Source organism: Pangasianodon hypophthalmus, chromosome 16, assembly GCF_027358585.1.
Source record: "Pangasianodon hypophthalmus isolate fPanHyp1 chromosome 16, fPanHyp1.pri, whole genome shotgun sequence".
NCBI lineage: Eukaryota > Metazoa > Chordata > Actinopteri > Siluriformes > Pangasiidae > Pangasianodon > Pangasianodon hypophthalmus.
In genome coordinates this window covers 20,437,974-20,459,680 of record NC_069725.1, presented here as the reverse complement: position 1 = coordinate 20,459,680, position 21,707 = coordinate 20,437,974, and the positions used below count along the sequence as shown (strand labels likewise).

The following is a 21,707-nucleotide window of genomic DNA, read 5'->3' as shown; positions in this document are numbered from 1 at the left end:
TACGAATTTTTGTATTGTACATATACAAAGAGATTTAGTGTGCAGTTCTCCATCGAGCTGTAGTACATACATTAAATAAGAATAGAAATAAAATATAAAATATATATACTAATATATTTAGCAGTCACTGATTAAGTATTAAGTTTCCGTGAAAGCAGAAATTGGTTTTTCGACCCTGGAAACACTGCTATCCCTTATTTTCAGTATAAATGACTAGAGTTTATCAGCATACTGTACCTACTGGCACTACCTTGGAGCATTATACAGACCTGTGTAATGCTCTCTGGGAGCACAGCGACCACACCTTTGCCTCTGCACGCACAATCCTGCAGAGGGAGGGGGAAGTGTGTGGTGCAGAGGAGTGGGAATGGTCTCTTATATGTAACTCAGATGAATTCACACCACCCTCCCCCCACCTAGTCTGCCAATAATTCTCAGAAAATATGACGAGATTATATTGAGCACCGCAGTGCTTCCCTACCAAGGACCTGATTATGAAGATTGCAAATCAAGTGAGTGATGTTCACCGAATATACACTTGTACAGAGTAAAAATGTAAAGATCTGGGTTTGAAAAATAAGCTTCTTTCTCGCCCCCTGAGATTTTTTTTTAACTTTATAAATGGAAAATAGCAGAAGAATATGTCATATTGACATGTTATAATCCACAGACCTGTTGTGTGCTTGGTATACACTGTAGCAGACTGGAAACTAACAAGAAGCACAGCCTGTAGTTTGTAAGAAGAATTCGGATGTAGAGTTAAATTCGACACAAGAGCACAACCCCCATCCCCTTCAAAAACACCACGAAGCCTATCGACTATCGAATCTTGATTTCTATATTGTCTGTTTGTATAGTTTCTTTCTTACAAATTTAGCTGATTTTGCTGAAGAACAGTTTAGTATGATAGGCCCTGTTCATTATAATAACCCATTCACAATTTAATACTACCAAAACACGGCGTTCGTATAATTTCATGATTAATTCAAATACCAGCTAATACTTTCTGTAAATATTTCGCTTTTTGATAATCATCTTATCCCATTGACTGAATTATAATCACTGTTGTGACTGCGCGTGCACGAGTATATCAGGCAGCAGACGAATTGTCTGTCCTACATGCCGACGCGTCTAGTCGGAAGTCCAAGTTCAAGTTAAAAGAGGCTGTCAATTATTTGCCCAGACAAGTTGATTGCGACGGCAGGCTTCTATTGTAGGCTGCATTTGGTCCTGACTCTGGTGTCCGTAATGAAGCTTTTCTATTTATATTTCTATATTATATATGATATTTGTTTCAATCACCCAAAATACAATTTAGAAAAAAAAAAAAAAACATTTGCTGTGATGAATTTTAAAGTAGTTAAATTGAAGGCTTTGTCTTGATGAATGCAGAATGGTAAATTCGCAGAGAATTAATGTGTACAAAGTGAAGGCACAAAAATTACAGTGCACCATAGCTATAGGCAAAAAGGTCATTATGTCTGGGCTAATGTGTGTGCATGCTCTATAAGTGGTATTATAGTAGCTTCATTTTACACAGTGGCCTAAACTCTTGCTCTAGATAGACAAGACTGGAATGACAATTGCTTCTTTTGAAAATCTCTCAGAAGGTTTGCTGAAAAGTATCACCTGCAGGCTGTATTTCACCTCACAATTAACAGAGACTAAATATGAAAAGTTCTGATAATCGTTTAAAGTAGACCTGTAGGCCATCTTTTGTTGTGCTATAGCTAGTAGACACACGCTGATTTGACAAAAAATAATATGAATTTCTTTTAAGTTAACACATTAAAATGAAAAGTCTTGTATCCTAATACGATAAAAAATAAATCTCTAAGACTTCTATAATCGATATGATATTTAATTTTGGCAAATAACTTGTTATTTGGTAGTCGTATACAACATCGCACCCTAAATCGGGCTACAGCTGTAAACAGAGTATTATTTACATTTCTTATTTCTCCTGTTTTCCGCGCAAAATTAAACACAAAAGCATCCTTTGAAATCACTCTGTATCCAGGTTTCAGGATTTTCATTCATCCTGAAAGAGAATGAGAATGCTTTTCTTTGCTATATAGGCTACCATGTAGAAGGAAATTTATTTTACTCATGTTAATTCTCCATCTTATATATCGCGATTAACCACTGGCAGCGGCAAAAGCTTTATAGGTTGTTGTTGTTGTTCTTCTTCTTCTTCTTCTTCTTCGTGCACGCATACTTCAGGGCTTTTTACGTTTTGCTTTTAACCACATACCTATCGATATTATACATGATTATGTTGTTGTTGCTGTTGTTGTTGTCTGTGATGGTGGTGATGGTGGTCTACAGTGACTCCATATCACATGCCTCGCACTAAACTTATGAAAATTATGTCTCTCAAAATGTTAGTGATACAGAGACCAAGGTCTTCCTTAAAACAGTTTTCGATGGTGAAGATGGTTGTTGTGTTCTTAAGATAAAGAGTTGAGAGAAGCATATTTCATGATCTGAATCAACCAGTCGGTAAAAACTACTGAACTACTTTTGATTGTTATTAAATTATTGTAAATTATTATAACAACATTGCAATATTTATTTGTTGCTTATAATAATATTATTTGTGCTATATTTCAGCATTAGGTGAAAAAGGTTATATTAATGAGCAGTGTTATGTAGCACCAGTGTGGGTTTTTGAAATGCCGAGAATTAATATAACTATGAAGCATGTTCGCAAACTTAATAGGCTACAAGTGTGCGCCAAAGCAGAGGCGATATGTATATATATATATATATATATATATATATATATATATATATATATATATATATAGCTTTGAATGCAAGCGCCATATACAAATCTAAAAAAGACCTAATAGTTTCTGAATAGAATTCTGTGTTTCAGAATACTTTAATACGTTTCCATTTCCCTGTCTAGATGATTAATCATTATAAACTATATTGGACAGATAACATAGGAAATAGCGAACAGTTCTTTTAATTTTCTTTACAGGTTAAACCAAAAATTTAAAACTACAATGAAAAAAGGGCATATTTCTTTATTGTGTGCATGTGGTTGGATCGGTAAAGGCAGCGACTCCTGGTCAAGGTCAAGGTCTTACGTCGGCCTGTTGGAGTAGAAGGCTTCAGTTTTTACGCATTTTCTGCAGTGTATGTTTCAGGTTCGTCCTAAAGCTGAGAGCTAGTTATAATAGAGCAATCAAATTTTAAAAAATGAAATATACTTTATTATACAGATAACAAGGACAGTGCAATTGACTATAATAATTAAATCAAAATATTAACCAATTGCAATATTTCATATATAGTGTTAAAGGTAGATCCAGAGAGAAAAATGAAGTGCTGCGAATTGTTCTGAACAACTTCATTTGCCATACTGTTTCATTTTCCACATGCACAGCAGAACTCTACACAGACCTGAAAGGCAGGTGTCTGTAACGTTTGCGCGCAGAAAACCATTGAATTATAAGGTTCTATATGACAATTGTGATTTTAAGATACTGGGCCACAAAATGTTGATCATCACAACGTTTACGTTTTCAATTTTGGCATTATTTTTACATTTCGGTGTAAGAATTCTTACATATTTTTAATAAATAACATTTGGTTTCTTTAACTCAGCTTCACTAAGCTACATTACGCTTTCTTACGAGCGCGCATTATGCTGCAGTGTGTTTAAGCACGCTGTATATGAAGAGGAGAGGTCTTTTAAAAACAATTCACAAAAATAAATAATCCGGAAATAAAATAAAATCTAAAGCAATAAAACCAGTTGACCAATCTAGTGAGCACCAATTATTTATTGCATGAATCCAATAACTGCTTATAAAGGGATGCAAAGGAAGCAAGAGTTTCATTAAAGCGAATTATATGAGTGGTTTCGGCTAGACACAGACCAAAGCTGGAGTTCAAGTTCAAAGTCCTTTCCGACAGACAAGCAGGGTGCAGACGCTAGAGACACCTTTAACCCCTTAGCCTAGAAAATAAATCACAACCAGAACATTCAACGCTTAAAAATAAACTCAAATCTGTCATGTAAATGAATTCTTTTTCAGCAGTTTTGAACAACAAACATTAGTTAGACCAGGCCTTGAATGTTATGAGCTAATCTTTTCTGCAATGTTCCTATATAAACAAAAAGCCAGATCCTCGTTTTTGTGTATGTTAATGTGCGCTCCATTCTTGTATTTTTGAAACAATTAAAGTGTAATGTACCATCAGTTTCCTCAACCCACTCCTAAAATACCTCGAGAGACTTCGTTTTTTCGTTTCATATCATTATTTATATGAATTTGTGTTAAAGCGTTCCCCACTTACTCCTTTACTGCCACTACTTACAGAACTGTAAAAACATATCTCAGTAATGTGTATGAATATCTGCACCTTATATCGAATTTCAGTGTCCATGCACTGGCTTAAAATAGAAGTTTCTCATCTATAAATGGGATGAATAAGAAAAAAAATCTGATACAGAAAGCCTTCAGACACATGTCGTCTTTGGTTCATTTCCCACAAATCTTTATGTATATAAAAATTGAATTTTATATACTGTGTAAGAACTGTGTAGAATCAGTATTTAACTGTCTTCTGAACTATATTTAAATATTTAAATGTGTTAAGACTATAATACTACAGAATACCTTTCTAATAATATCATGATAATTCTTTTAATGTTGTGAACGACCACGTATTATACACTATACACTGCCATTATACACACGTTTCATAATTCCAATGATCTATTACCTAGCCCAGAAACAAACAAGCCCAAAACGCACACATCTAAAACTTCTTAGCTGTATAGAACTCGTTCGTTAGAAATGATTGTTTATTATGAGACATGGCTATTTCCTCAGCCTTTTTATGCTTTAAAATTATTCAAGAATTCATACACCAGTATGACGTTATCTCGAATGTAGATAAATGCATCACTTTCTGCAGATGAGGACCATCTGCACGCTTATAACTCATTAATATGCACAAAAAAAAAAAATCCTTGACATAGAAAAGGAAAAAACGAGAACACGTGTAATCCTACGTTGTAATTATATGGGCCAAGTATAATCATAGGGCGACTAAAGGTATCGTGCCATCACTGAGTGTGTAAAGGACATCAGCTGAACTCATTCGACTCTGTGCTTTAATTAAACATTGTAACAATTAATGTTGTTGAAGTTGTTTTTTCCTCAACCAACCCTACTATGAAGGCTAAATCAATGCGAATCAAACGTAATTTGAAATTTAGTTATGTAGGTTTTTTAAATAAATAAATAAATAAATAAATAAATAAACGTATCCAACGCGGCTAAAGGGTGATGACCAAACCAAATTTTGTATTAGTTCATTTTGCGCAAGATTTTATAGATACTTGCAGAATTACGGAGCTGTGATTTTAAATTCGGTCTATACCAAAAGAGCATGGTACATAGTCCCTTAATTAATGGTGTTTTAAATGCATAATTAACTCGTCCAAAGGTTGTAAAGTCACTTGCGTGGGAAAGATATTAAATGCATGAGAAGAATTTACATTGATGGTGATTGAGTAATTTGAAGTCTATGACTGCTGGATAAAACAATTTTACTATGTAAGAAAAATTTCTCAGATGTTGCACTGTAAACATCATCTATTATGTATGAATTACTCGCATATTTGTAATTAGAGAAGACCGGGATGATTGTAACAGGGTTTCCATTTTATAGTTTAAAAAAAACAAACAAAAATAGGCTATAGACCAACCGAAATTTGTTTTTAAAAAAATCGGACATTTATCTGCTACAAACATGCAATTTGCGCCACTTTACACCAGTTTGATGTAAAATAAATAAATATAAAATTATTGGAAAGAACAAAGTGAGAACAGGTCTTGAAAAAAAACACTGAGAAGATTCCAACATTCATCATCTGACGGTCAAAATGTAGTTGAATTTTTAAATTTTTAAAATAAATTTGTTTTCATTACGTCACATCATGATGTGCTCGTGATGATTACTTACCAGCATGGTATGATGCAAAAAATTTCTGTTGTTTTAACTTCATGTTTATTCGTGACAACAGCATGGTATGATGCAGAAAAAAATTCAGTGTTTTTTTTTTTTTTTTTTTACCTGTAGTACAATTTTTGTATGCGTATCTCATGTGTATCTAATCTACTGCAAAAAATGTATACATGAAAGAAAATACAAACACTCAAAAGTAAGAATTGAATGCTAATAAGATACACACAGTACAAACACATTGTGACAATCACATCTACATCTCGTTATGTAGGTCATAGGTCAAATAGTGCTATGCACCTTTGCTTATATTATATTGTATGTTTTACAGACTGTGCATGGGGATGGTGCACACAGATTTTAAAACTTGTAGATTTGAGATATTTTAAATGTATACAGAGAAGGGCCGTTTCAGTAAAAGAAATAAATAAAAGATTCACTATAAAATTCACTATAAACAGATGGCGTTCCAAGGTTTAGCCAAATTTGACTCAAAACTGAAATGCTAGCATAGCCAGCCACCAATCAAACGAAAACACTATCCATATCCAATATCCAATAAGTCAATACTGAAAACATTCAGTCACAAAATAAATTCAAGTGACATTTTTAAAATAATCATCTACATCCTATTCTCATCTTCTCAGTCATGTACATTATTTTTTCAACATAGACATCATTTTTTGATTGTTGAAAAGTGGTTGTGTTTTTAGGTCATTTGATGCCACAACCAGAATCCCACAAGCAAAAAATACTTCATATCAACTCTGGGAATATAGCAGTAAAGGAAAAAAGCAGAATAACCCCACATGTAAAACTTTAAATGAGAAAACCATACAGAATAACCATGCAAACAGCTTACTTGCTAAGTAACAATATTTTTTGTCAGACAGCAGGCACTGTTCAAGTGTGTGCTCATATTTGCAACTATTTCATTCAATTTAAAACAAAGGTGGCATTAGTGTATATTTCACAACGTGATTTTCCTAATATGAGACATAATTTAAAGCAATAATTTTTGTTTAAACATTTTATACATAAACTGTGTATGACTGAGTTGTCTCTCAATTAGAATTCCAATTGATACATATGTTCTCGATAGCTCACAATACCAGCACTGGATCATGATATAATGTACATTGTGGTTTTTTTGCAGGTTTTGGGATTTGTTTTGTAGAAACACTTACAGGCTTTGTTGCAACTGACCCTAAACCATTTGTTACAGTTAACTCCATGTCTCTCACCCACTACACAATCCTCCTTTGTGCCTTTCTTTAATGTTGAGCTCTAATATATTATTACCAAACAAAGGTCAAACTGTTTATTTTATCAGATTTTTCATATTTTCTGCAAGCCTGATATTCATTAATATACCACAGAAACATCAATCAGGAAACATAATGCAAGTATAAAATTAAACTTTCTGAACTGCAATGAATGTTTGTTGGAAATACAGTTTCTTCTAGACAGATACATTTTCAGTTATGAGTTATAATAAGCATGTACAGAATCAATCATGTGACCTTCATTTTTGGAGATGCATAGGATGTTAAGTCTCCTGTGTTGCAATAATTCCCAGTATCCCCTAATGTAACTGAGAAACCTATTAATTATTTTTCAGTCGTTGTATCACTGGGCAAGATTGATGTACTTTTGGTTTGGCTCTGATTGAGGGGCTAAAGCATTGGTCCATATTTGCTAAGGCTATGAAAAGGAACAGCGTTGTGAAAAATGTCACACTCTCCTCCTTTCATCTTGCTTTCCTACTAAGGATAAAGCTGTAAACAGGGCACGCTATTTCGTCAGAGACAGTAACCATGGAAAATATGAAAGCTCAGTGTGGTCAAAGGGTGCTCTATCAAAGCTGATATCTGGGTTGCGTTTTCTTAACACGATTAATATTTTATTTTAATAATGCAAAGATAAAAAAGTTGAGGATATGCATATGCATATCGACAGCAATGTAAACATTATAAACAAAAAAGCAAAGTAATGGGCTAAAAATGCAAAGTAACGTAGAAAGAAAGAAAGAGATTTGGTTTCAAAAAGAGAAAAATGGAGCTTAGTACTTAGTACACACACACACACACACACACATATATAAATATATAAAATCATTTGCCTGAAATAATTCAATTCTAAGTAAAGTATTACATTTCCAGATCTGGTTTATAATTCATAAGATATAGAACAAGTTTTATTATTTTCTAACTGTTGTGCCAGAGATTGTGTATGTAGCTTTACCAAGGGCAGTTCTACAGTTCAACCCTGAAAGGAACTCAGCCTCCAATAAGAATATATGCTGTGCAACAACCCGTTCTCACTCCCAACGCGTCAAGAAACATGGACAGAAAGCTTTAGAGTCACTGCACGCACACAGAAGAGCCTCTTTGGCTTTGCTATACTTGCGTTGACACTTGACCTCGTTCACAGCTATACTTAGAGCTCTCCACTTGTGAGTCGATCACATAGGACGCATGTTAATGCCAGGTGTGAACGGGGCCACTGATGTGCTCGGTAAACGCATTTACTGGCTTTGAGTTTGTACCTTGTGTTTCAAAGGTCTGACGCAAAAAAAGTGAATGAATAAACAAAACACAGTCCATAATAAAGAATAAGACTGTCGTGATTTTCTATTCGTGTTGTTCTTTAATGCTAGATCTCTCTCCATAGGGTCATAATATTTTAATTATGTGATTTATTTGTAGGCAAGGGCTTATTGCATGTCTGTGGAAGTCTCTTCATTAATGTTATTTTTGATGCGCTATCCTGTTGGCCAATCAAAACACTTGCCTGAGTCTGGGTGAAATTAACTGTGCCTACAGCATAACAGTCTCCTATCTAATTCATACTCTATGCCCTTCCTATACTGTCAAACGTGTGTGTGTTTTCGTGCTTGATTATTTCTAAGAAATAAGATACTGATAAAAAAAATACTTTTTTTTCAACGAGCGAATGTATCGGGAATAACAAATAAAGGTTTTCAGTCGATTTCAGTCGAATGGTCTCTGGAGCTTAAACCTCTCTTCTCTGCACACACAATCGGGCGTGTAACTCATGTAATAACGCGATACAGTTACCTGAATCGTCTCCTGCCCGATTTGCGCCACGCATGCGCAGTCAGGTAGCAAAGATGAGGACCGATTTGTACCATGCGTTAACGGTTTACTTGAAATCGCCGCGCGCAAATCCGGCAATACGAATTTTATCCCAATACAAATCGTATAATTTAAAAAAAGGTTGCTATTATGAATATTACGAATAGGGCATTTTGCTTCCATGATGGAAGTTTGCTTCCTTAAGATTAAATGATGATAAGAATTTTCTTCAAGACTTTATTTAATATGGAATATACTTTCCAGTTGTGTATTCAAAGTTGGTCTCCAGTCATTTTGGTGTCGAGCAGGGGACACGGATCGGGTAAACATAGTTGAGGCTGCAAGTCACATGGCAACCCGGTATTTTCAAAACGTGTAAATTCTCTGTTGTTTCTCTAGCCTTAAAGAATTTGCAGCCTAAATGTTTTGTAATCCGAGTCTCTTTATATGATTTTTTTCCGAGTTGATCAATCCCCAATTTAGGATAGAGTCAAACCTGGCTCGTAGTGCATTTGTTGTAACTTCAGTGGTGATTGTGTTCTCCTTTCTAAAGTTTATAATTATGTCATATAGCTAATCAGGCAAACGTCATCATCTATGAAACAAAATGACCAATCAGCAGTCTCGCATCATCTTTATTTTTTCCTCTTAGTGACCTGTGTTAGCTCGGAGAGTTTCTCTGCTTAGACACACACACGTGATCTATTTTAGACAGCTCGCTATGCAAAGACATGCAACATAAGTTTACATAACGTTTGGTATATATTTATTTTTTAATTCATGTCCAAGGTTTTGTGCTGTAAATATGACATTAAGATACAGAAATGTGTAACGGTTCACATTCAGCTGTGTGCTTCTGCTCGATGTCGGTTTGGTCTAGTATATAATGCAGGTTACTGGAAGAAGTTATGGAGCTCTTCCAAGGAAAATTTTACATCATGGATACATTTACTTCACTTGTTCTGTCTCACGGATTTCAAGTGCCACTTGTATTAAAATACAAAACAAACCTTTGTAACAATCTTACATTCAATTAAAACTATTCTCTCTATCAATGTCATTAACTCTCTGGCTTTTATAAATATATACCCTTGCAATATGTGTATAGTTGCATCCAGGTTACACACTAATTTTGCATATAAGCAAGTTGCATTACATAGGTAGCGTGTAAGCAAACTATTCATGCTAAATACAAGTTTTCTTTTTCTCTGGATGCCTTTTCTTGTCTTTTTAGTAAATTAGCTATAGCATTCATATAGCTAGCATATAGAATGCACATTTGGAGAGAGTGAGAGAATACATTTATGTACAAGTTAAAGGTATATAAATGGACATTCTTATGAACGCAGGCATGCAATTTGATAATAATATCTCTCTTTATGTATATAAGCACACGCACTCTCACAAACACAGAGAGAGAGAGAGAGAGAGAGAGAGAGAGAGAGAGGAGGGTGGAGAGAGAGACAGAGCATCAGAAAGACTTCATTAAGAATAAGAAGGTTTTGCAGTAAAATGCGCACGCGGGTACGTTTACGCAGCGGATTTCTCTTGACAGGTTCTGATTGGATCTCTCTATATAGGTGTCCTGAGATATTGCCTGTACAGACTGGGAATTAATCTGTACAACTTTGGAAAAATGTGTGGAAAACCTTATTACTAACATTTTTACCCTGTTAGCAGAAATATTTTAGCGTGGATACAAAAAAGAAGACCATATGGTTACCCGATCCACGTTTCCTGCCCGATTTGCACCGCGCATGCAGGGGACGCGGATCAGGTAGCAGAAATTGAGAGAAAAATTTTATTTGCGAGTTCTGGTAATAGTTGATTTGGTTAAAAAAAAAGAGTAGTTAACAGTATATTATTACTTAGAAATAATAAAGCACGAAAAAATATACACGTTTGAAAACAGAAGAAGGAAAATAAAGTTAATGAAGAGACTTCGACAAATAAGGAGTCGACAAGTTGCCTACTGATAAATATCATAATGAAAATATTATAATCCTATCAGAAAAACAAGGACAAACACTGAAAGTGTTATCCTTTATTCTGGACTGTGCTTTGTACATTTATTCACCTTTTTGTGTCAGAAATTTGAAACACGAGGTTCATCCACACAGCCAGTAAATGGGATTTCTTTTTTGCACTGGAGAGCTGAAGCAAATGGGCTTCCACTGATGACCACAGGCTTAGCGAGTGTTTCAGTATAGTGAAGCCAAAGGCGCCCTTCTGTGTGCGTGCAATGACGCTAAAGGCTTCTGCCCAAGCTTCAGTATTTGACATGTTGGGAGTGAGAACGGGTTGTGTGTGCATGTGGGTTCTTTTCCATTAGGAAATATGCAAAGTGGAAAACTAAAATCACTGAGCCTTTCCTTTCCTTTCCTTTCCTAAAGACGCATAGCCTTCATGGATAAACAATCTAAAATTGTAAAAGGTGGAGGAATGAAATCGGAGTAATTATAATAGTTATTTATGTAAAATATTTGAGATCACACGCTCCAGTCACTGTTAGCAACACAGCTGTTAGTACCAAGGAGATAACTTTCAAGCTTCGCAATTACTTTTTTTTTTTACTATCTCACTGCTCACTTACCTAGTGCTTGTTTTTATTTCTGTCACTGCGTTTGTGTTCAGTTTTAATTCTTTTATATATAGATGGGATTTTTAAAAGTAAAAGAAGAGAAGTGAACCTTTCTCCATTTTAATACACGGTTTAAAACACTATTTGCATGTGCAGAAAGTAAGTGTGACACCATTAATGAGCCATCTGGCATTAAATCGCGCCACTCACTTGGTGTTTCCGCTCTCAAACGTTCCCGTCTCAGTCATTAGGTTGCCAGATATTCAACCTGAGTGTAAATATACATTCATAAAACGTTGCATTTTTTTTCCTTGTGTGCAGTGGAAGTCTTTTGGCCATGTAATCAATTTTAATTGAACTTATCATTTTCACCTGCGGAATAAGGTATTTTCCAGTGGCATAAAACTTATTTTTGTTTCATGCAAACTATTTCAACTTCCTGTTGAAAACGTTATTAGCCTGGTGCAGCAGTACTGTCCCATAGTGCTATCAGGGGCTGCATGGTCAAGAGCCAAGTTTACGAAAGATTCTCAAGTGCTAATCAAGTAGGATCATTATTTAACGCCTGGGGTGCCTGTTTATCTGTGTTAACTTTCCTTAAGGAGCGTGGACACATGGGTGAGAGTGGCACACTCAACCCTGATCTCAAATCACATTACAATACATGCAGTTTAATGAATCATATCATAAACGAATCTCAAGTTGATTCCAGTTGCTGACTGGAATACAGACTGGCCTAATAATTAGAATTAATTATTATCGTAGATAATACAACATAATAATAGTACTCAGTTTGGGTAAATGGATGGAGATTGTATGTTTTACCACAATGAAGGACCTTTGACTTTTCTAGGTAGAACTGCATGCAGGTCACAGGGAGCCTATCCCAGGGGGCTGAGGAGACACCCTGGATGGTGCCAACCCATCACAAGGTACAGGATACATACACCCATTCAATCACGACTGACAATTTAGAGATACCCAGAAACTAGAGAAAAACCCCAAAGCACTCCACGCACGCAGGGCAGAGGCTGGAATCAAACCTCCAACCCTGGACGTGCGCAGCAAACATGCTACCCACTAAGCCACCATGGCCCTGCTGGCATCATGATTTCTTTATTTTTACATATTTGCTACACTTAATTGTTTTAGCTCTTCAAATAAAATTTTATATAAGAGAAAAACAATCTGAGTAAACACCAACACCAACTGACCAACTTAGTTTGGAGTTTGGAGTGGCCTAGTCAAAGTTCTGACTTGAACCCCATTCAGATGCTATGACCTGACCTTAGACAGGCAGTTCATATATGGGCCAGATGAAGTGATAAATTTGAGGCATCATTGGGCCATTATTCACCCAATATCAGGGCATTACTCACCCATAGTCAGGCCATTACTCACCCATATCAGGGTATTTGCACCATTTGCACCATGTACTATATCATGTCTTCTGAAACTTTCCAATCCTTATCACAATGATAGGATTTTTGTGAAGATTTTAAGACTGAAGACATACAGTTTTTTTTGAAGATCTGAAGATTTGAATATTTGTACCAGTTGTCTATTTATCCTAATTGCAATTAATAATTTTGTGTTTGTGGTTCCCATTATGTATATTTTTTAGGATTTTTTTTTTTTTGGGTGGGGGGGTGGGAGGGTGGAGCATTTGTACTTAATGCATATTTCACATGATAAAATAAAATTTTATCATCTCATCTCATAAATTACATCTCACTGTTCTATTTCGCCCCTGTTAACTAGCCCCTAGGCTTTTGTGGGCTCAGCACCTCATCAGATCAGATACCATGTAGTCATTCTGTTGCAAGAAGTTTGTTCCCTCTTGGACAGAGGCACAATCAACAGAGTAGACCTAAATCATCAAGAACAAAGTGTTCTACCCAATGTACTTATTTCTGAAGGATGGTGGTTTCTCTTTGGTGGTGCCCCATTCAAGAGAGATAGCCACCAGTGTAGTGCCTCAGAGGCACAGGCGTAGAGCTCCACTGTGAGACTAGAAAACACCATATCAAGATGACCACCAGATCAAGGTGTCCATCTAGCCCTCAAATTATTTTACTGGTTTTGAAACACTACCACATGCTGATTTGTTTGGACATCATTATCAGTCAGAGACAGCATATACACCTAAGAGAGAGACATCTGCACATTGAAGTTGTGTCGCAGATGTGGGAAACATTTGTCAAGGAACAAGTAGGCCAAATAAACTCACTGTTGACTGTGATTCTCTCTGGCAGAGCTGAAGTAAACTAGTAAACAACTGGCTTCACTGTCTGCTGCATGCATTTCCACCAGTACTGCTGATTCTATCCACGTTGCACTGAATTCAGCGATCAGACCATAGAGTCCTGCTCGTGGCCCCAAAGTGGCCCGTGAGGCCTTGGTTTCCACTACTGCTCTCACAAGTGGATGGTATGTTTTGGCAGCTGGTATGTTTTAGAGATGGAATGATTTAGCAACTTTGGCCAGGTTACCTATGGCTGTGGGTTTGGCATTAACATATTAACATTGTAGAAATTACAGCTATGTTGTTAGAGTTTCAGGAACCGCTAATGTATATGTACTAATGCATACTGACAACATCATGGTGGTATTTTCCATCGACCACTGGGGGGGCAAAAAATCACAAGCAATGCTGCTGAGAGCTGAGACCTGAATACCTACCGGGCTGATACAATCAGACAGCAAGCCTATAGAAAGCAAAAGAAAAGTAAAAATTAGAGAAGCATAAGTGCAAGTGGCATTCTATATGCACAGGCTAAAAATAAGCTGAAGCACAGTTTATTTAATGGAAAATATCTTAAATGTATATCTTTGTTGTATCATTAAGCCCCTCTAATTAAAAAAGTCCTCAGACACATTGTCTATTTATTTGTATAGAATAAAGAAATATACAAATTAAGTTGACCCGAACTCAATTGATTTTATGACCAAAGGCTGATTATTTATTTTATGCCTAAGCTTGCTAAAGTGCTCAGCATTTTAAATATCTGTAGAGGTATGTTGTAAATTTTATATTTAAGGAATCAATCAGTTGTTGGCATTTAGAAAGCTTTGCATTTTCCATACATTTTGGCATATTAGAAATCCCAAGAAATACATAAGTTACCATTTGTGTTCTTCTGTCTCAAAAGCTATTTTCCATGTGGGCACAATTACATCAGCACTGGATCGGTCCATTCTTCGGATTGCAGGGATCTTTGTCAGCAACAATTCATCGGGGGCTTTTAGGATACCATTGTCAAAACATGTTGTAGAGGAGAGAGTGTGGGGACACTCCCTGGTTACTTAGATGGCTTAGGCTGTATATTGTGAATAGAGACTGAGGTCAAGGAATCAGGTAATGATGTTTTGGCACACAGGGCTCGGTCGAGCATCAGCTGTGAAAGGAGAGAGGATGTGGGTTGAACTGGCATGTAAGGCATGATTGTTACCACCTGTATGTTATTATCTGCAGCCTACTTTTGTGTGTGTTTTCTTTTCAGTAGATGCTGTGAACCAGAGAGAGATGGAGCCAGTGGAGCTGACACAACACACTCACCTTGAGCTTGAAGTTGAACTTAGTCGAACTTGGCAAGCTGTGAATAACTTGGTGGTTTGGATTTAATTTGATTTTTAGTAAGTGGAAGAGAAGCATGCTGAAAAATGCTTGTGCTAAAAACATTGGAAAAATAAAATAAGAACGAAAGCTCTGTCAATGATGTTTGTTTCCTGAGTTCTCCTTCTCACACTCACACGCATGCCAGGTTCTACAGCGGTGCCAAAACCCGGGAGGAGGTATGAGATGCTGCCATGGAAACGTCCCTGCTCAGTGAGATAACTCGCCAGCCTCCACCAGAAACAACACCAGGCTCTCCTCGTCCTGCAAAAGGGACAAGAGCATTGCTTTGAAGCCGTAGCTGAGGAGCAGACCAAGGACCAATAGATGCCCCAGATGCGAAATCATCCGGCTGTCTAACTACATGTCCTGCAAAAGAAATGGCCATTTCCACTCTGGGTTACACCAATATGTAACCCTTACATTTGGTTTGTTTGGAGCCCCAGGCTCATTTCAATATCTCTATTCAATATCATTTCAATATGGACAAAACACTCCACCTGCACAGCACATATGCCGCTACGTATTTAGATCATATAATCATTTATAGTAATGATTGGCAGTGGCATTTACAACATGCCATGCTAAATTCCTTCAGACAGGCAGGACCCACAGCAAACCCAAAAAAGTGTGCAATTGGACTGGTGGAAGTGCGGTATCCAGGCTTCCACTTGGGCCATGGGCAGGTGTGTCCCCAAATTGACAAGACAGCAGCAATTGTGGCCTGTCCAAAACCCAAAACCAAAATGGGGTTAGGCAGATGTCACCAGCCCATTGACAGGTCTCACTAAAAAGAGGGTGCCAGTGTGAATGAGCTTTTTTTTCCCAGATAAAAGCAGTTTTGTGTAGGGCCCTGCTGTTGCATTCTCCTGACTTCTCTTTCCATAATCTTCTTCAGACTGATGCAGAGGATCAGAGGACTGGGGTCCATTTTGTTCCAGGTGTGGAGGAGCAATCGGTGCTGTACAAGCAAATATATAACATTCAAGAAGATTTGCTTGGCCAACAATTGGGCGGTCCTCACCCTACAATACTACCTATTCGGGCACTGCTTTAACCTCAGTTCTGATCACCCTAACCCTAACCTGTTTTGGATGGTGGGGGTTGTGGTAAAGGGGGTGTAGTCAAGCATCAGCTGTGCACAGACAGAGGAGGTTGGTTGAACCTTGCTACATATATGCAAGCCAGAGAAAGCCAGAGCTGCCAGAGCCAACACAATACACTTGCTTGAGGTTGAACTTGAACTTAGTGTAACTGGGCAATCTTTGAACAGCTTAGTGGTTTGGATTTAAGTTTATTTCATTTGGATTTAATTTGAAGTCAAAGAGAAGCATGTGGTCAATATACGACCTACATTTACAATTACATTTATGACCTTTGGCAGATGCCCTTATACAGATCGACTTACAGAAGTGCTTTGAAGTCTTTATTAATAAATACATCCTCATACTCGTACCCTGAGAGATGGTGAGCTCAACTGAGAAGTGCTAGAGGATTGTAGGGAGCATGATGCAGTACAGGGTGCGATACGAGCTTTAAGGTAGGTGGGTATTGGTCCATTTGTTGCTTTGTAGGCAAGCATCAGTGTTTTAAATCTGAGGCGGGCAGCTTCAGGAAGCCATAGGAGGGAGCGTAGCAATGGGGTGATGTGGGAGAACTTGGGAAGGTTGAAAACACTTTGTGCAGCTGCATTCTGGATAAGAGGTCAAATGGCATGCAGAGGTAGACCTGCCAGAAGCAAGTTGCAGTAGTCCAGTCTTGAAATGACAAGGGACTGAACAAGCACCTGAGCCTCCTTAGATGAATCCTTGTAAAGAATAAATCTAGGGACGTGATCATTCAGATTTATCCTTGTAATTTTATCATTCAGATTTATCCTTGTAAAGGATAAATTTATCCTTGTACAGGATAAATCTGCATGAGCACATCAGTTTGGTAATATGAGAGGAGAAAGATGGTCCATGGTCACCCCAAGGTTGCATGCAGTGACAGATGGCGAGATCTGAGAGTTGTCCAGGGAGATCATAAGATCCTGACATGGAGTTGTATCTCCTGGGATGAATAACAGTTCAGTTTTGCTAGGATTAAGTTTCAGCTGATGAGCTGACATCCGTGATGAGATGTCTGCTAGACATTCTGAGATCCAAGCAGAAATATGAGTGTCTACGGGAGGACTGGAGAGGATAAGTTGAGAATCATCTCCATAGCTGTGTTATGAAAACCCATGTGAGGATATGACCTCACCAAGAGACTACCCCTCCAGGTAGGAAGCAAACCACTGCCATGCTGGGTCACAAATTCTCATGAGGATGGACAAGGGAATCTTGTGGTTGACTGTGTCAGACATTGTTGAAAGGTCAAGGAGGATGAGGACTGATGAGAGTTTGGCTGATCTAGTGGCATGGAGCTTCTCAGTGATGGCCACAAGGGAAGTTTCTGTGGAATGTGCCATTTTAAAGCCAAACCGGTTAGGATCTTGGAGGTTGTTCTGGGTGAGATAGAGAGACAGTTGATTGTAGATGGTGCATTCAAGAATATTTGAAAGGAAAGAGAGAAGTGAGACTGGTCAGTACTTGCTGATGTCTAAGGGATCCAGAGTGAGTTTCTTCAGGATGGGAATAACCCCTGCTGCCTTGAATGCATTTGGTACATGACCAGATGTTATAGAGTCATTAATGATGGTAGTGACGAAAAGGAGGAAGTCTTGTGAGATGGTCTGAAGCATTGTGGAAGGGATGGTATCCAACAGGCAGGTGGTGGGATTGCAGGACAAGATGATTTGCAGGATCTCTTCTGTTGATGGATGAGAAAAATGTGTCAGAGAAGGAGAAAGTAAAATAAAGTGCAGGCACTGTTGCTCCATTAGTGATGCTTTAAAAAGATTCATTGGTCCCATGGGAGCTCAGCTTAGCCATGTGCTTGCAGCTATCGGCCCTCTGGGTGGTCCTCACTACACAGGGTCTACAGGGGTAATCAGATGCAGCATATCTAATCCAGGGCTGCTGTAGTCTGTATTGCCAGTACTGCCATGGCAACAATAATTTTTATTAATGTATTGCTCAGCAATACTACTTTTCTCAGCTGTCAAAGAAGCAGTTTAGTTTGTAGATAAACAATTTTTCTTTGCTCACTGACAATGGTCCAAGGTGTTCTGACAGAAATGTTTAAGAAGATATTTTGCTTGATTTTTGAAAACCAGAAGAAGGATAAATGTATACAATTTATTGGGCACTGGCACCATTACTGACAGCATTACTAGTTAATACATGTTCTCTGACACAATCAAGTAAATGTGCCACTGAGTACGGCCCACTTCAATCACTTCTTTTTCCTCAGCAATGCACACAACAAGCAGGCTCAGTGAAATGTAGTGCTGGTAACTGACAAACAGGGGTAAAATTAAACATTAACTCAAACAGGTAGAGGCAAGGATGGATTAAGAACTCAGAGGCCCATGGGCCAATACACCATGGAGATACTATCCTTGGCATGGATTGCTGTTTCAGTAATGTTAGCCACAGCACTCAGATCTCTACTAACTTCCGTTGGTTTAAAATAGGTTGATATAGCTGGTACATCGGCCCATGCTACTATCTCTCTCATTTCCTTCTTTTTTGTTTTCTTTTAGCAGCTCCACTAATCCACTTTAGTTCCATTTTCAAATTTGCCAGGTATCACACAAATGTATCCTTAGCTAATAAGTTGATGCATTATCTGACTGGTCTAGGTGTCATCATCTGAAAAATGAAAACCAATAAGAGAATTATATGAAATAAGTGTATACTAGTTATGCTCACTGGTTTAAAAATCATAAATTGTTCACTTGAAAATGATGAAGCTTTCAATTACAAACTTCAAGGAATAAAAGAGAGGCCCTAGAGGCCCATGGGAAATGGCCCAATTGGCCCTTTGGTTAATCAGTCATTGGGTGGAGGGCACGAAGAGTCTTTTTCTCAAGATTAGCCAAGCTAAGGACAGCCCCCATTTACAGAGGGAGATCTAACACAGCCTGAATTAGATCCCTAGACAGTGATTACATCGTGGTTTTCTTTTATTAATCATGTCACCACAGCACAGGCTAGGTTCTGCATGCAAGTTTGCTTTGCTACTAGATATTCATTCAGATACATCCACTAATTTATTCAGATACATGGTTTGGTCAAATGTGCATCCTGATCATGCATTTTCTAAATCAGACAGCCAACATCTTTAGAGATTTAAAATAGCTTGTTGCTGTGTTATTTTATATGCACAAACAGGGCCCAGGTGCAAGTGAATGGATAAGGGCCCTCTGCCCACCCCAACTTCCCCAAAATCTACTGCCGTTGTACAAACATAGACCAAGAGAATAATTAGTATATTCTTCAGTAATTAGTTCTTTAAAGAAAAAAACACATAGACATACCTTAAATTTGGAGACATTGCAATTTTTTCTCAGCAAATCTAGCAATGGCATCATTGAACTCCACCTGTCTTGCAGTACTGTTCTCTATGGGGAGCAAAAGCAGAGATGACAGTCTTTCTTGTGACATGCTAGATCTCAGATAATTCTTTTTTATCAGTTTCAGTTTGCTAAAAGATCATTCTGCACTTGCTCATCCACAGTCATTTCACTAGGAATCTTATTTCTGCACCGTGTGCGATGCTCTGTGAAGGTAGGCCTAATATCCATTTTTCTGGCAAGCTCCTTTCCTTTCTCACTGGCATGATGGAATCCTCTTTGTCAATAAGACACCTGCTCTTTCTTTCTTTTTTTTTTTTTTTTTTAAATTATATAATTTTTTAGCACACCTTTGTATCGGATTGCAATTCATATCGCATGATACTCAGTCTACTGAGTATCATGTGATATGAATTGCAATCCGACAGCATTTAAACAAGTGCGCAAACTGCCAGTTAAAATTGCCAAATGAGTTTCAAAGTAAAAGCTGTTGCTCTCTAAATGATACACAGCAATCCCCTCCCCTGGCACTCATAGGCTACTTACCTTGTGCTTTTTTCCCCACTTTAATTACATTCACTTTCACATTTTTTTACAAATTGCCTTTATAAAATAAAATACCATCATCAACGGGCCCCTGGGCGCAATTGTCCCTTTGCACCCCACATTGCGCCAGGCCTGTGCACAATATATGGTATTTGGAAGGTCTATGTTTAGAAGAACAATATTTCATACCTCGTGCAAAACTCCATGCACTGAAACAGTGAAAATATCCGGCTCTGACCAAATCAACACAAGACTAACTGAATGAACCAAAAGACTTGCTGATTTGAACACTGATTCAATGAATGAAAAATGACCAAATGTATTCACTGACTCAGGGGGCTAGGATCAGGTTTGGCATACATGCTATTGCAAATATCTCCCAACTTCTGTAAGTGAAGAGCTCATTAGCTCACTCATATTGAACAATCTGTAAATAGAAAAGTACTGGCAGTTAAAGCTGAAACTCAAATCTGAGACTATTTTAGGGCAGTCCTGTTTGCTTGATTTTGGAGAACTCTAGTCTGTATGTTACTCATCCATCCATGTATTAGAATTTACATTTTAGTAATGTCATTCACATCACATGCATAAACCAATGAAATGCTGCTTCCAAGTCATTATATTTCCTTTATCTAAATAGCAGGACCTGAAATCTATACATTTATGCATGGACCTACTCCAATCCATTTGACTTTATTGTTGTTTATTGACATTTATATCAATATTTGCACAGTATAAATGTTAAGTGTTATTTCATCTGTTTGATTATGTAGTTTGCATCCACTACACACAAAAGGCAAGTCTTGTTTGCTGTGTTAATTTGGCTCTCATTTTAGTAGCCACAATAATTTTCACCCACACCCTGTCTAGCTTAGTCTTTTATAGTGTTCCCATAGTACAGAGAGGTCTCCAAAACCATTTACACACAAACATACAGAAAATGTCATTGCAAATTAAGTAAATGGCAAACTGCACAAGTGAGTTTTTGCCTCAATCCAGAGCCATGGTGGGTGGTGTTCTCCAGCACTGTGCCTGGTCTCGAGTTATGACCCAATGGATGAAAAATGCCTCTTCAGAGCCAGTTCCATTAGAAACTGTCAGGCTCTCCTTCTCCCTTTGCACCATCTTCTTCCATCTATTGTCTTTCCATGTTCTTGAACACCTGTGCAGGAAGACAGGGTACATTTCCATTATGACCTCATGCCTACAGTTAATTTGCCTTCATCTGGTTCTAGTTCAGGCCATTGATGTCACCGTGCCCTATTTCCAAACAGTTCACTGCCATTAGCTCCACATCAACATGTAAGCCATCAAATCGAAAGCTGCATATAATTAAACAACAAGGGAGTATTTGTCAGTATCTTGCTCAAATCTCAACTGGCTCATGCAGTGAAACATTTATAACAATATCTAACGCAATGGGTAATGTTTGTC

General features: G+C 37.6%; 1 long non-coding RNA gene across 2 annotated transcripts; it reads left to right on the top strand.

Annotated features, from left to right (window-relative positions):
• Positions 1–437: 437 nt before the first annotated feature.
• LOC113530344 (uncharacterized) lies at positions 438–20,018 on the top strand. 2 transcript variants are annotated; one of them, XR_003403139.3, is made up of 4 exons: positions 438–512; positions 12,524–12,602; positions 15,174–15,306; positions 15,435–20,018. It is a non-coding gene; the product is annotated as an uncharacterized LOC113530344 (long non-coding RNA). The 2 variants fall into 2 exon arrangements; XR_008304115.1 differs by lacking the exon at positions 15,435–20,018 and having other exon boundaries at positions 15,174–15,389.
• Positions 20,019–21,707: the final 1,689 nt, after the last annotated feature.